At 36.0% G+C, this 13,568-nt stretch overlaps 1 protein-coding gene across 2 annotated transcripts in view; it reads right to left on the reverse strand.

Annotated features, from left to right (window-relative positions):
• LOC149964941 (uncharacterized) overlaps positions 1-12,545 on the reverse strand; it is a 49,885-nt gene extending 37,340 nt beyond the window's left edge. The window contains exon 1 of one of the 2 annotated variants that reach the window (XM_090170912.1): positions 12,243-12,545. The gene's annotated coding sequence lies outside the window, so the exon portion shown is untranslated. Of the gene's footprint in view, positions 1-12,213 lie in introns of both variants that reach the window. The other variant, XM_090170907.1, reaches the window with a different exon arrangement.
• Positions 12,546-13,568: the final 1,023 nt, after the last annotated feature.

Consider the following 13,568-nt stretch of genomic DNA (forward strand, 5'->3'; position numbering starts at 1 on the left):
AAGGTGGTGCCATGGGCATTAGCCTAGCTAATTATTATTATTTAAAAAAAGACCAAGAATTAAAATTAAGACTCTTTATGATAATTCTTGGTCTGCTTTCGATTTTTAGTCAAATTGAAGTAAAATTTTCAAATATTTGTCCACTTTTATAATATCAAAAACCTTCCTACGCCTCTGGTAGAACACTTAAGGGGGAAGAATACAGTAAAAGCCTCTTTTTCGTTCAAGCTGAACGTTTCTGTTTTAACAATTACATAACCTTCCTCTAGTGCTTAAAATAATTTTGATAATTCTAATATTAACAGTTAACGAGATATAATGTCCTAACTAAAGGGTAGTTTGGACGCTTGCCCAACTTGTTTAGCTCCGGGGGTCCGAATCAAAACGTAATAACCTAATTATTTTTAAATTTAAAATTTTGAAAATTATTTTAAGCACTAAACAAAAGGCTGTTCTACACTTAAATATTAATTTTATAAGTTAAAATACAAAATTAAAAGAGTTAAGCTTGAAATAGCGCGAAAGTAGACCATGGCCAATAAAATTGTTTGCGATTTTGGGGAAAATGTTGGTCCGTAAGTCAACTGGGGGAAGTGTCCAACTTGTTTCTTATTCGTGGCGCTCCGAGGATCCGGTGAGAAGAAAATAGCCTCGTGTCCAAAAAGGGAATGAATTGATCGCTGCAAATCTCGTCGCCGCTCCGTTCCTTTTCCGCTCCTTCACAAAAGCCCCCGGCTCCGAAAAACTCAGAACCCTCTCTTCCCAGTTCCAGTCCTAGCGCTTTCGTCCGTTCAGGATTCGTCGCATCCCGCCAGCTGAACTCCCCACGCTTCCATAAAGATGAAATATGACGGCCAAACGGCGCCATTCCAACGTCACTTTCGTCTCTTCGCAGCCTTTTTACACGCTAACTCTTCATCAAATCAGATTCGAGAAAAACAATAGCGCCCCCTATCTGAATTTATCGCTTAAATCGCGCGTTCTATATCCCGGCCCCGAATATCTATATCCATACGTGGATAAATATTTGCCAGACTAATAAAACCAAATGCATTATGATAATAAAACGAATGGCTCTGTTTTTATTACGTATAAAACACAGCGGATAGATTCATCATTTATTGATTTTCCCTTTTATTTAATATTATTCATATATAGAAGAGTTTAAATAAAATAAATACTCATATGGAATATAATTACTCTATAACATTCGCGTAGAGTGAGACCTTGGAAATTCCGATAATGATTGCGCTATTGAAAAGGTTGCCATGGAAACGAAGTCACGTGATCGCGAGGCACGAGCTAAACTACAGATTGTTCAGTTAGAAACGCTCGAGGAATTTTTAAAATTTGCTTCAATAACTTCTATTAAGTTGATGACGCATTTTTAGTAACGGAGTTGGAAGTGACGTAATTTACTGTAATCATAGAAACTACAAGAGGAATAGAAAGAATCGATGAAAAGTGTTACGGGCTCGGTACGGGCAAAAGGTTCACCGTTCATTTCCGCTTGAATCTAATTGGCCGTCATTTCCAAAGCTTAATTTGATTGGACCAGAGATAACCGGAAATGAAGGGATAACCTTTTTCCCGTGTCATCTTAGTAAAGCACGTACAAAGGCAGGGCCTTCTATTCCTGAGGTAGTTTCTATGCTGTAATTGAATTATTAAAATAATGGTACTTCGGCAAAATATGCCATCGAGGCAGTTACAAAATTAAGTCTAATAAATTGAAGTATTTAAAAAGGTTTCATTACGCGGAAAATGAACGCGCTAAAGGGAACGAAACATTAAAACACAAAACAAATGGTCAAATACACAAAAAAAGGCGCTTTAAAAAGGACAGGAATACAGAATCAAACGTTAGCTAAGCAAATTAAATATTATCAAAATTTAAATAGACAAATATTACAACGAAACTAAATTTTTAAGTTCATTCCCAAAGGGTGTTCAGTGGAGTATAGAGCCGATTTGGTTTGGGTCGGCGGCGGCGTTTCTCGAAAATCACCCGGCGGCGTCGCCGCTAAGGGGCAAAAATTTCTACGAGTTCCTTACAGCGGCGGCGATCGGAAAACATTTCTGTGGGGGCCCGGGCCATTATTTTTTATCCAAAAATTCATATACTTAAAACCTAAACAAGAAAATAAACAGCTTGCAATTTATATCTATAGTAAAAAAAGCAGTGAACATGGCTAGATAATTAAGCCTTTCTTGGCCACATGCTTTACGAAGGTAGTTTAGCTAAATAGGGTACACGACGACGCGATTTCTGTTTGGACGAATCTATCGAAATCAATTTTACGGTTATATTATCTTAATGGTACTCGAATCTGCAATCTCAAAATAACTTCGGTAAAAGACTGAATTCGAACCCAAATAAAGGCAGTGAGATTACAAAATTTTTTTGTTTGCTATTTTTCCTCAATTTTATTTCTGTGGGGGCTTTGCCCTCGTTTTTCTTTCCCTGTGGGAGCTCGAGCCCCTGAGCCCCCACGGAATCGCCGTCAGTGGTTCCTTATTGAAAATTGGGGGGAAAAAAATTAAAAATGTTTTTAAATTTAAAAAACTAAAGTTACGTAGAAAATCTCCGAAAAACAATTAGTGACGGTATCAAAATTTATCGGTGGTGGCGTCGGCAGCACGCCGAAAAGTAAATCACTCGGCGCCAGTAAAATATTGTCGGCGTCGGCGTTCAGTCACCGAAGAAAAAGGAATAATAGACGTTTCAATAAATGCCTCTCTGTTGTTCTTTCTCCCTGCACGCATGGGCGCGAGTCACTGAATAAAATTGTCACTTGCTAATGATAGTTGATAGCGTGCGCATTTTTTGCTTTCATGGGCGCGTGCGAAATTAAACGAGCCCTTCTATATCGAAATATTGATCAGCACGCGCTTTCAAGTGTAACCCTTTTGCAAGTATGTCCTGCCTCTTTGTATTACTACTTCTAGGCAAATCACTGAACAGGTTTTAACCGTCTTTTATATGTGATTGTTCTACATGGCTACTTAGAGTTCAGTATAGAAATGTTGTAAATTCTTTAATTTAAAAAATGCTTTAAATTATCAAAACGTGAAATTCATAAGCAAAACGTCACCGAATTCCATAGTATTTTTGAAGATGATTCGGTAATTCAGTCATCTGATTGAAGTACGAAGGGTCATGTCTACGGGATATATTTTCCATAAAATTATATTAAATTATAATAAAAGCAAATGATTAAAGTTTTGTACTTTTATTTTTTTCGAACCCTCTTGGTGCCCTTTGAAGGCTTGGTGCCCTAGGCCCAGGCCTAGTCGGCCTATTGGTTAATCCGGTCCTGGAGGCAAACCTTCTCACTTCTCAAAACACGTGATTATGAGACCCTATCTTAAGAGTTCAAACTCCATAATGGCTTTTTTTCAGAAATTTGTAATTTTCGCCAGTTTATAATTTCTATCTTACAAAATGACTAAAGTACGACAGGTATTTCTATAACTGGCCACCCGTGCTAGATTACCTTAATAAAACTCTACTATTTTAAATAAACCATAAAGTAATTAAATAAGATCCACTTCATCTTAGGAACCATACGCTGAAACCTAACGCAGAAGTTCCAAGGAACATGGATTAACAATATTTTAAAGTTGTATTTATATTTTACGAATGACACATTAAAGGTACTATTAATCTTGCTTAAGACTTAAGTTCAAAGTCTGTTATTAGTGTCTAATGGTCCCCTACGTACGTACGATTTACTTCATTAGGAAAGAGTTTAATGTATGTAATTCGCGTCAGAGCACATAATCCATACTATAATTAAGTCAAAGACAAAGCCGCTTGTAATTATCAACGCAATTACAGAGTAAGCGCGGGAGGTCTTATTCCATTTGGAAACCCGTAATCTTGCGCGTAACACCTCCGTATTTTACGCTAGTTCCTGCGAGACACCGTCTAATTAGAGCAGACGCCAGTGTTCTTCTCGGCTATTCTTCGCACCTCTTCTGCCAGCGGATGTGCGCAAAGTAGGCGGTGCTTGTAGGTCCATGTCATATGACGTCACCCATGTTAATTTTCTAACTCGATCTTATGAGACAATAGGAGTCGGTTGAAGTTCCGTCAAAAATTGGAAGGGCTAAAGCGCTAATAGTAAGTGTAGGGAGCCGTTGGTTCCCGAGGCAAGAAGTCGCTATATGGCTTGGGTCTAGGGTGGTGCCTTGGGTATTAGCCTACCAAAAAAAGTTTAGCCCTCTAGTGTCATCTACTAAAATAATAATATATATTTTTAAACCATCAGCTAGGCTTATACCCAAGGCACCACCATAGGCCCAAGTCATCGCGCGACTTTAATGCAATTAAACGGGTTGCTGGGTTTCAATGCGTAGGAGGGTAGTGGCACGGCCCACTGCGCATGCGCTCGCGTTCTCTCGCCCCATAGCGGCCCGCTCAAAGAATTTCAAATCCATGTATTGGCGCGAATCAAAAGTTTAGCGATTAGTGTCATCGTCGTCCGCCGGGAGCACTTCGTCCCAACCCTAAAAACGCGTCTTTTTACAACCAGTTTAACATCATACTCTATGGTGGGAAACTCAACAACTGATGAGTACGTGCTGCTAAAAAGTATTTAAATATTCTTAAAGCTATTTTTTTCATTTTTATTTTGTAATTGAAAGTTATTTTTCCATTTATAACTTAAAAAATTAGGTTATAATTCAGTTTTTTTCAAGTTGCTTAGCAAGAAAGTTAACCCTAGTTAGTTTTATTTACAACTTTTACCTTGTCTTGTAGCCATTTTTCCATACATATAACCAGAAATACATGAATTTCTGATATAACTATATAATTTTCATTATCTTCTAAAGAAAATAAAATGTTTATTTAGGTGGAATTTGTTCATTTTTATTAAAAACATGTTCTAAGATTTACATTGTTTGAAACCCTTTTAAGAATAAGTTCCAACATATATTTATATGGCTTCGAATTTCATTTATCAATAAGTCAATGGATTCACTAGATTATACAAACTATTGCAACGTAATAATACAGTTTACAGGTAATTAAAATTAAATAATTTTTATTCAACAATTTAGTTACACTTACTTAACTAGATTAAAATGCTTTTGCGTTCCTTATTGCAAATCTAAAAAAGTGATGAAATTCTGTGAGAAAGATGGCTGAAAATCATATCACATCACGTGATAATTACAAAATAAATGACACATCAGCATCAAGTGTAGTACGCAGTTTACACTTTAGTGACACAGATAAAGGTACAAAATTCATCTTTAACAGACAATTGTGGGGCTTGACATTTTCAAAGAACCTGTAAACAATTTGGTTATAAATGCACTGGCGTCTCTAGACCCTTGGGGTGGGATATACTGACCTGAAATTAAAAATTAGTAGTCCCTCAAAAATGTAAACAATGTTTAGCCATTTTCTTGCCTCTTAAAAATCAAGTAACCAAATTCAAACAAATATTAGATTTATTGATTAAACGAATCAAATTTCAAATTGGGATTGTAACCCGGCCACCTGAATTAAGGGCTTCAAAAGTCGCATGATGACTTAGGCCTAAGGTGGTGCCTTGGGTATTAGCCTAGCTGATTATTATTATTATTATTATTATTATTACTCTCCGCTCCTTGATTTAATTTAACTATCAGACAGAGGTGGTTTAAAATATCCAAAGCAGAAGTTTGTTTGATTATCTCAATTGTTTTGCCCTTCATAGAGGGAGCGATTCCATATTTACGAGAAACTCCTGGAATTTGTAACAATTTGCCGAAGCTTTCTAAATGTCCTCTTTTACAGTGTGATTGCAATGACACTCATGCTTCAACTTCTGCAAAATTTATCTGTGACAAAATAATTCCACCTTTAGTTGATAATATAACACGGTTAAATTTCAGCTTGTTACGAGAAACTTAAAGAACTTAGTTTTAAGCCTCAAACGATAAAGTTTCTCCAAATGTGAAACGTCCAATACAACATTTACGGCAGTCATTCCTGGAAACAGATAAATAATAACTTTGTTTAAACTTCTCCATATTATGGATTGTAAATATTTAAATAATAACTTACTTTCAATTTCTCAGTTATTAAAATATTTGCTATTGGCTTAGCTACAAGCTTAAATTGTGATTATCCAAGCAGTCTTTTTCATCGACATGTTGTCAACTGTAACAGCTGACTCAGTAGCGAGAGCATCTGACATCTGGTGATTTTAAAATATTATTTTCGGCGGGAAAAACAAACGTAAAAATTTTGAAAAAGTGATTAAAACGTATAAAAAGAGTTGATTTACCTTTCATTTCCTTGAAAATGCCTATTAATTCTTAATCTTTTCATAATAAATCAAAAAACAACATATCTCCGTAGGATTCAATGTTAAAGAGGGGTCAGATTATAGCGCTCCAGCCTACGTAGCGGCCACAAATGGCATTCTCTATTTTGGGCTGATTGAGCGGGCCGCTATGGGGCTAGAGAACGCGAGCGCATGCGCAGTGGGCCGTGGTAGTGGCATTCCCTTTATGCCACGCAAGCCAACAGTTCGCTACACTTACTATTACCGTTAACCTTGACAAGTTTATATGGGAAGGGGAACAACCCCTTTAACTCTATTTACTGATACTTCATATAAATTCGAGTAAGAATAATTATTTTGATATTACTTTTTTATTATTAATTTTTTTTACCAAAAACACTGCAATAATATGACTTCAACTTTGTCAGTTTAATAAACCAAAATAACAACATCACTTAACAAAAAATATGAATATTCCAGCCTATTTTTGGGAGCAAAGTCGTAAATATCCAAAGCACCAAAACTATATTTAGTTTTACTAATGTCTAATATTTATATTGAAAGTTTCCTCCAGCAACTTTCTCCCATCCTAAGAGAGGTGAAGGAAAAACGTCAATCACGCGTGTTTCAATCGCTGCAAAAGACGTAATTTTTAAGGCACCAATATGTCGTAGTATGTCAAACGTTAAAAACATTTGGATGGCTATTCGCTAATATCTACGGTCCTATTTAATTTAGAATTATTCCATCTTTTAAAATATTAAGTTCTGAGCAAAGTTCTCATGAAAAAATGTATGATCCGAGCGAATCCATTATTGAACAAATAAAAATTGTTTTAGGTAGAACATTCAAAATGAATTTATCGTATGATAATTATTTATGATATTTATTTTCCGTGAAATCTGTGCTTACAAAGAAATGATGGAGAATTTTGACTCATTTTTTATTCTGAACAAATAAAGATTCATGCAAAACAAATAACGCTAACTTTGGTTTTTTGGAAATTTCGTAAAAACTATTTACGGAAGTTATTTGACTAAAACTTTATTGGTGAACACAGTTTTCGACTCCACAAACTTGGATCGGTTATCACGCCATATCCTCTATTTAAAATCTCACGGTTTTAGCCCACTCTCCAACTACAGATTTCGAAGTGGACGACTTCAGGCTAAATTTTGGAAGTTTTTGGTAGCCAATGAAACGCGCAAAAAATACGAATGTTATGACGTCAGGGGGAGGAGCTTAAGTTATCAGCCAGATCTACACACAACCTACAATTCCTAAGTGGATTGGGATAAACGACTCAATATAGTGCCTTAACTCATTTAGATTTCCCCCGTTTCTAATTAAAATTAATGTTAATGAATAATTAAATTGAACCATTTATAAGAAATGTGCTTAGTAGGCTTTCCCGCATACACACCTGAAAATTTCATTACACACAACTTCAAATTGAATATTAATGAAGTTTTACAGAATAATGCTCCCTACTTGGCCGATAAATATTAAATATTGTCGTTTCTTGGCAACCTTAAATTTTTCCTTCGCGATTGAAGAGCAGGACTTTGTGATACGAAGAAAAGGGATGGGCATCTTCTCTTTATTTGGTGTAACTCGCTCTCTTATTCTTCGTTGAACTTAATTAACCTATAATCCAATAAATATTTTCCGAATTGCTTTAGCCACGTTCACACTAGGCACTTTGGAACCGTTTTAAAACGATTTCGAACTATTAAATTGTAAAATTTTGCTGTCGAATATATTTATCGTATGACCATGAATATATTTAACAATGAATATACAGCTGTATAAGATGGCCCTAGTACGATGTCGCTTTGAACAGGGCGGTAGCTGATGAGCCGAGTGACGCGATTTACATGTTTCTAAGCTCCAATCAGGAGAGACTAGGAAATGACGTTTTTTAAGTCCTCGATAAGTCATAGCAGACGGTATTATTATTTCAGGAATTAGCTTCGACGGGCTATAATCATGTTTCGGGATTTATGAAGTTTAACAGATGAATGTATTTAAAAAATGTCGTATTGAAACATGTCCGAAGTCGCGGTAAGTGATATACAATTGTTAAAAGCAATTTTAACAGCCGCATGTGGCGTTTTCGATAATCTAGAAGTAAATACAGTAGCCCCGGTAACCTTAAGCCTTGTCACTGCTTCTTCAAACTCTGAAAATCATGAGCTTCTATCGTTTGATATTTCCGGACACGTGACTAATGCCGTCACTAGATATTAAGCTCCAACCCTAATTCTGGTACTACCAACCGACCCTATTGCCGTTGTATATTCATTGTTAAATATATTAATGGTATGACTATTATTACATTTGACACCGAAAATGTTCAATTCTATCTTTGGAACCGTTTAAAAACGGTTCCAAAGTGTCTAGTGTGAACACGGCTTTTGTTAAACCAATAATGCATTTAGAGAGTATACCTATGTGAAGACGGTCTTAAGAGTTGCTTCTAATCTCCTCATCCTCTAAGAATCAGCTCCATCCTCCGAAAAAAAGTCAAATCAGCCCGGGATATCATTGGTGCGCTAAAACTAACGTCCTTCGATTCCGAGGGGCTGATCACTCCGCGTAATCGGTGTACCTTTGACTGTACTAATGGGACTACGCGTAATCTTTGAAGTCCCTGCCTTTGGCAGTGCTAATCTAAGCGTAATCCGGTGTACAGACTTTCTAAGAGTGGTTAGCCCCTCGTTCGATTCGAATGAAGCACGGGCCGGTGACGTTTTTCCTCCCCCCCCTCATTCCGGGGGAAAGCTAGACCATTTTGGCCACTTATCACCTCAACTTACAAGGAGACTACCCGGTGGTGATTATCACGGATTTTGTTGAAACTCGGGGGTTAGGTAGACCTTATTGTAGTATGAAAATGACGAAAGGGAAAAGTTGCAATGGGCTTTAGTTATACCATGGCAATCGAAAATGTTTTTGATCACTCAAAACGAAAAAATCTCCATTTAAAAAAGCATGGGATTTTCTCGGTTCCACTTACTTAAAAAATTGAAAAAAATAAATTTTCAAAACTTACCCAAAAAGATAAATTTGTCCTATTTTGTGTAAAATTAATCAAGAATTTTTGGTAAAATTAATCAATTTTGGTAAAATTTTAACAAAATTTGGGTAACCAAGTAAATCCCATTCTTTTTGAAATAGAGAGGTCAAAAACATTTTCGGTTGCCATAGGAAATTTAAAGCCCATTGCAAGTTTTCCCTTTGGCAATTTTCATACTACCATAAGGTCTAATTAACCACCGAGTTCGCCTGAGTTTCAACAAACTTGGTGATAACCACCTCGGGTAGTCTCCTTGTTAGTTATCCTCCCTAAGTATATACAGGGTAAAATTTCAAAAATTCAGGGGCATGTTTAAGAGTTAAAAAAAGTTTAATAAACATGATACCTAAAGTGCATTGGTATTTTTAATTTTAATAATTAAAACCATTCGTAACGATCAAATTTTATTTATATCTTTTTTCGGAAAGGAATAAATACTTTAAAATAGCTTGTATTCCTTGTCAGAGTCATCTACCTCATCAAGAACTTTTGCTACTTGTTATAAATTCATTTCTTCACTGATATTAAACAACTGATCATTTTATAAAAACAATCGGGTTCATCGATGAATAAAGTTCGTCAGTTATAAGGCTTTGTACGAGTTTCTAGTGTAGTTTTAGATACCCATATCTCGGAAACGAATCACTTAACGGCCCATGTTCAAAAATAGATTTGACTACTTGGAACTTAGAGAACACGCTCTTGAATTTTGGACATACTCATCCGTAACATCCTGTAGAATAATATATAATATACATAAAGTTAATTGAAAAGAAAAAGTTATTTATTGATGTAAGACCTGAACAATGTGCACACAGTGATTTCGAATCAAAGCTTAGTTAAACGTGTAAGTCTAAAAAAGTCTAAAAATCGTTGGCTTTTTTATGTTAAAGGATGCAATTTTACAAACTCAGAACTTATTTAGAATCTAGGTTAGATTGAAGGATTTGGTTGTCAACATAATATTGCGCCTAAGGCAAAGCTCTACCAAATCATTTAAGCTATTTATAAACATACCCAACACTTCTCACTTTCTTTTGTGCGCCCTGGCGAGAGCTTTGCCTTCCAAGCCTAGCTATACGGATCTGTTTACGTTCTACCTTGTGATTGACATGTTTTAAATGAGCTCGAGAGCTCGCACGTGACTCAAACAGCCAATAGCATCAGTGCAAACTCGCCCCCTTTCTTGTAATATTGTACTTTCTCGCTGGCTAAGAATTTCATTTTTAATTAAAATACCTCGGAGACAGAAAAACCAAACAGGACCGTATGTTATTTTTATTTTTATTCATTCTTAAAACCTTATTATTGCCTCAAAAAGAAACGAACTCCTTTTTATCGCGGAGCAGTACACTTTTTGATAAAAGCCCCGTTAACAGATATCCTCGGGATGGAAGTAAAATAGTTCGCATTTCCAACGGCTCTTCGTCCAAGTCGACTCGATTCTCAGATATTCTTCCTCTATTTACTTTCCATACGCGCCCTGAGCTGAAATTAATATTCGACGCGTATAGCGAGGATAGCTGTATGCGCGATGCCCGATGCTCTTATTCACAATTTGATTTGTCTCGTTCGTAGATACGGCTAAACTATATTATCTATTATATTTCTTTTACTCGATTTAGGTAAAACGCTTGGTAACAATAAGAAAAATTAAGTTATTTAAATTTTATTTTCATGCATAACTTTATTATCTAATGAGATGAAATGTGAATGCTATTTCTTTCTACTGACTAAAATATTTAGTAAAATGAATTTCCAATTTTTTATATTCCATCTAATAAAAAGACAATAACATAAAATAATAACTATCCTTATTTAAATTATCATTTATCTTTTTAAATTTATATTTACTAAGATAATTAATGATGTACAAAACATAAAGCTAATTATTTTCCGAAATGAGTATCCCCCTGGAAAGCCTTTTGGATATATTTATTATTGTTCCTTTAAACATTAAAGCCCAGTTCACTCTATACAATTAATTGGGCCTCTTAATTGAAACCAACTAATTGTAAGAAAGAAAATTGTACAGTGAGAAAAAGTTGGAACAATGGTTACAATTTTTCTGTTCACACTATTCAATTTTCTTGCTTACAATTAGTTGGTTTCAATTAAGTGACCCAATTAATTGTATAGTGTGAACTGGGCTCAATTTTTAGTTTGAAAATAGTTACTTTCTTTTCTCATTACATTATCTCTTGAAATTTATAAAAATAACTGTCATTAACCAATAAAATAATTGTAGTTACAGACTTATACACCCAATACGGGAATTTACAAAATTTAAAATTATTCCTCTAGCCTAATTATATTTTGAAATATTCTACTAGCCTTGGGTGTCATAAATAAATAATCCGAATATCCAACTGCGGAAACCAATATTTACAAATATTAAAACTAAATAGGCACGAGATTCGCGTCTTTATGTTTGCTCAAAGACCTATTGGTACGAGATATTTGTAAGATTTTTATTTCTTCAAATTTGCTATGTACTACTCTACCTATTATCGTATTTTATCACGCTTTGCAATGCAGTCCATACCTGGTTCTTATTAGCTGAACATTAGGTAAAGTTTCGATGGTTTAATCGTAAAATATTACAGAGTGCTAGACGAACCATAAGAGACGTAAATAAATAATATAATTGAATTTCCAAATGCTGAAAAATTAATACGTTATCATTCCCTGGTGGTATTTGAAAAATATCCCACAGAGCGAGACGAACCAAAACGCACCGTCGAAACTGGTCAGAAGAGAGGTTAGCGATAGCAGCCCTCGTATATTAGTATCGATTTTAGCAGCGCGAAGGGCAAAGGGAGAGACAAATAGGGTAAAAGGTCAGCTTACTCAATTTACTCGGAAATGATCTCCATTACCTTCCCTCCGATGCTCGCGAATACTTCGACTCGAGCGCGTAACGAAAAACGAAACGCCTAGAAATCACAGCGAGCAGGAACGTCACTCGCAAATACAGCCGCGAAGCTAGACAACAAAAGGCAGCTTCCGACGATTGACCAGCGAAGATAGTCCCTGTTCCGCTACTTTCTCCTTCGCTGCTGACGGCGGCGGGTCGAGGGCTGCCCTTTGGAATGTTACTCGGGCGAAACCGTGCCGTTAAACGAAGTTCCGCGATGCGGTCGGAGAGCGTCACCGAAGAACGAGCGGGTCGGGAACTGCGATGCCAGTATCAAATGCGCCGATGTCGGAGGAGGATGCGGAGCGGAATCGGATGCCGGGGATGCGCGACTGATGCCACGAAAGGCTCGACGGACTCGCACGCGCTCGGACGTGGACGGGGAAGATGCCAGAGAAAGCTCCGGGGCGGGGGGGGGGGGGGCACGTCCGGGGAGGGGGGCTTCCACGCGACTGGAAAGAGTAAAAGATGGAAGTGAAAAAGACCGAAAGAGGAAGACGAAGCCATAGTGCTAAACTGTCACAAGTCAAATCTTGGGATGTTTGATATAATAACTTCGTCATTTACTTAAAGACAAGAATTTCGTGGATACTAAAAGAATATTTTTTATTTTTGTGGTTAATTTTCCGGAAAAATTTCCAGAAAATATTGTGGACACCATAAAGCAGCTATTTAACATATCTAAAATACTAATTTAATGTGAAACTAAAAAATCAACACGTGCCTGACCTTATTGGACATCAAGCATTCCTGCACCTCCAAACACCAAGAGCACTGTTCTCAAATAATAATACCAACTGATTAGTGCAAGCCCGCCAACAGTCCCATAAAATGAACTTTGGAAATTTACAACAGAATAACTAATAGCATATCAGTATGGCCATACAGGAAAAGATACTATTAACGGATATGACTAAACAACACTTCCCAAAACGTTTTTAGCTCACGGAACAAAAATCAAAGAAAACTACCGTTCGTATATTAGAAAAAAAAATAGTGCTGTTAATTTTCTGGGGAAAAAATGCGGAAATATTTCCAGAAAATTTTCTGGAAAATCGGAAAAATAAAAAATTTAAACATAAAAAAATTAAAAAACCTTAAAAATTAATTTAACTTTTTATCGATATAAAATGTCTAATAACAGTAAACTTACTACAAATCATTAATAGTGTTACATTGTTAATCAATTTAAAGCTAGTCTAGAGGTTTAGTTTTACCTTTAGATTCGAAAAAATGAGCGAAAATTCCGCTTTATTTAAATTTGCAAACATTATTAGAATAATCATGA

Source organism: Leiobunum rupestre, chromosome 1 (assembly GCF_980474605.1).
Source record: "Leiobunum rupestre chromosome 1, qqLeiRupe1.1.hap1, whole genome shotgun sequence".
Taxonomy (NCBI): Eukaryota; Metazoa; Arthropoda; class Arachnida; order Opiliones; family Sclerosomatidae; genus Leiobunum; species Leiobunum rupestre.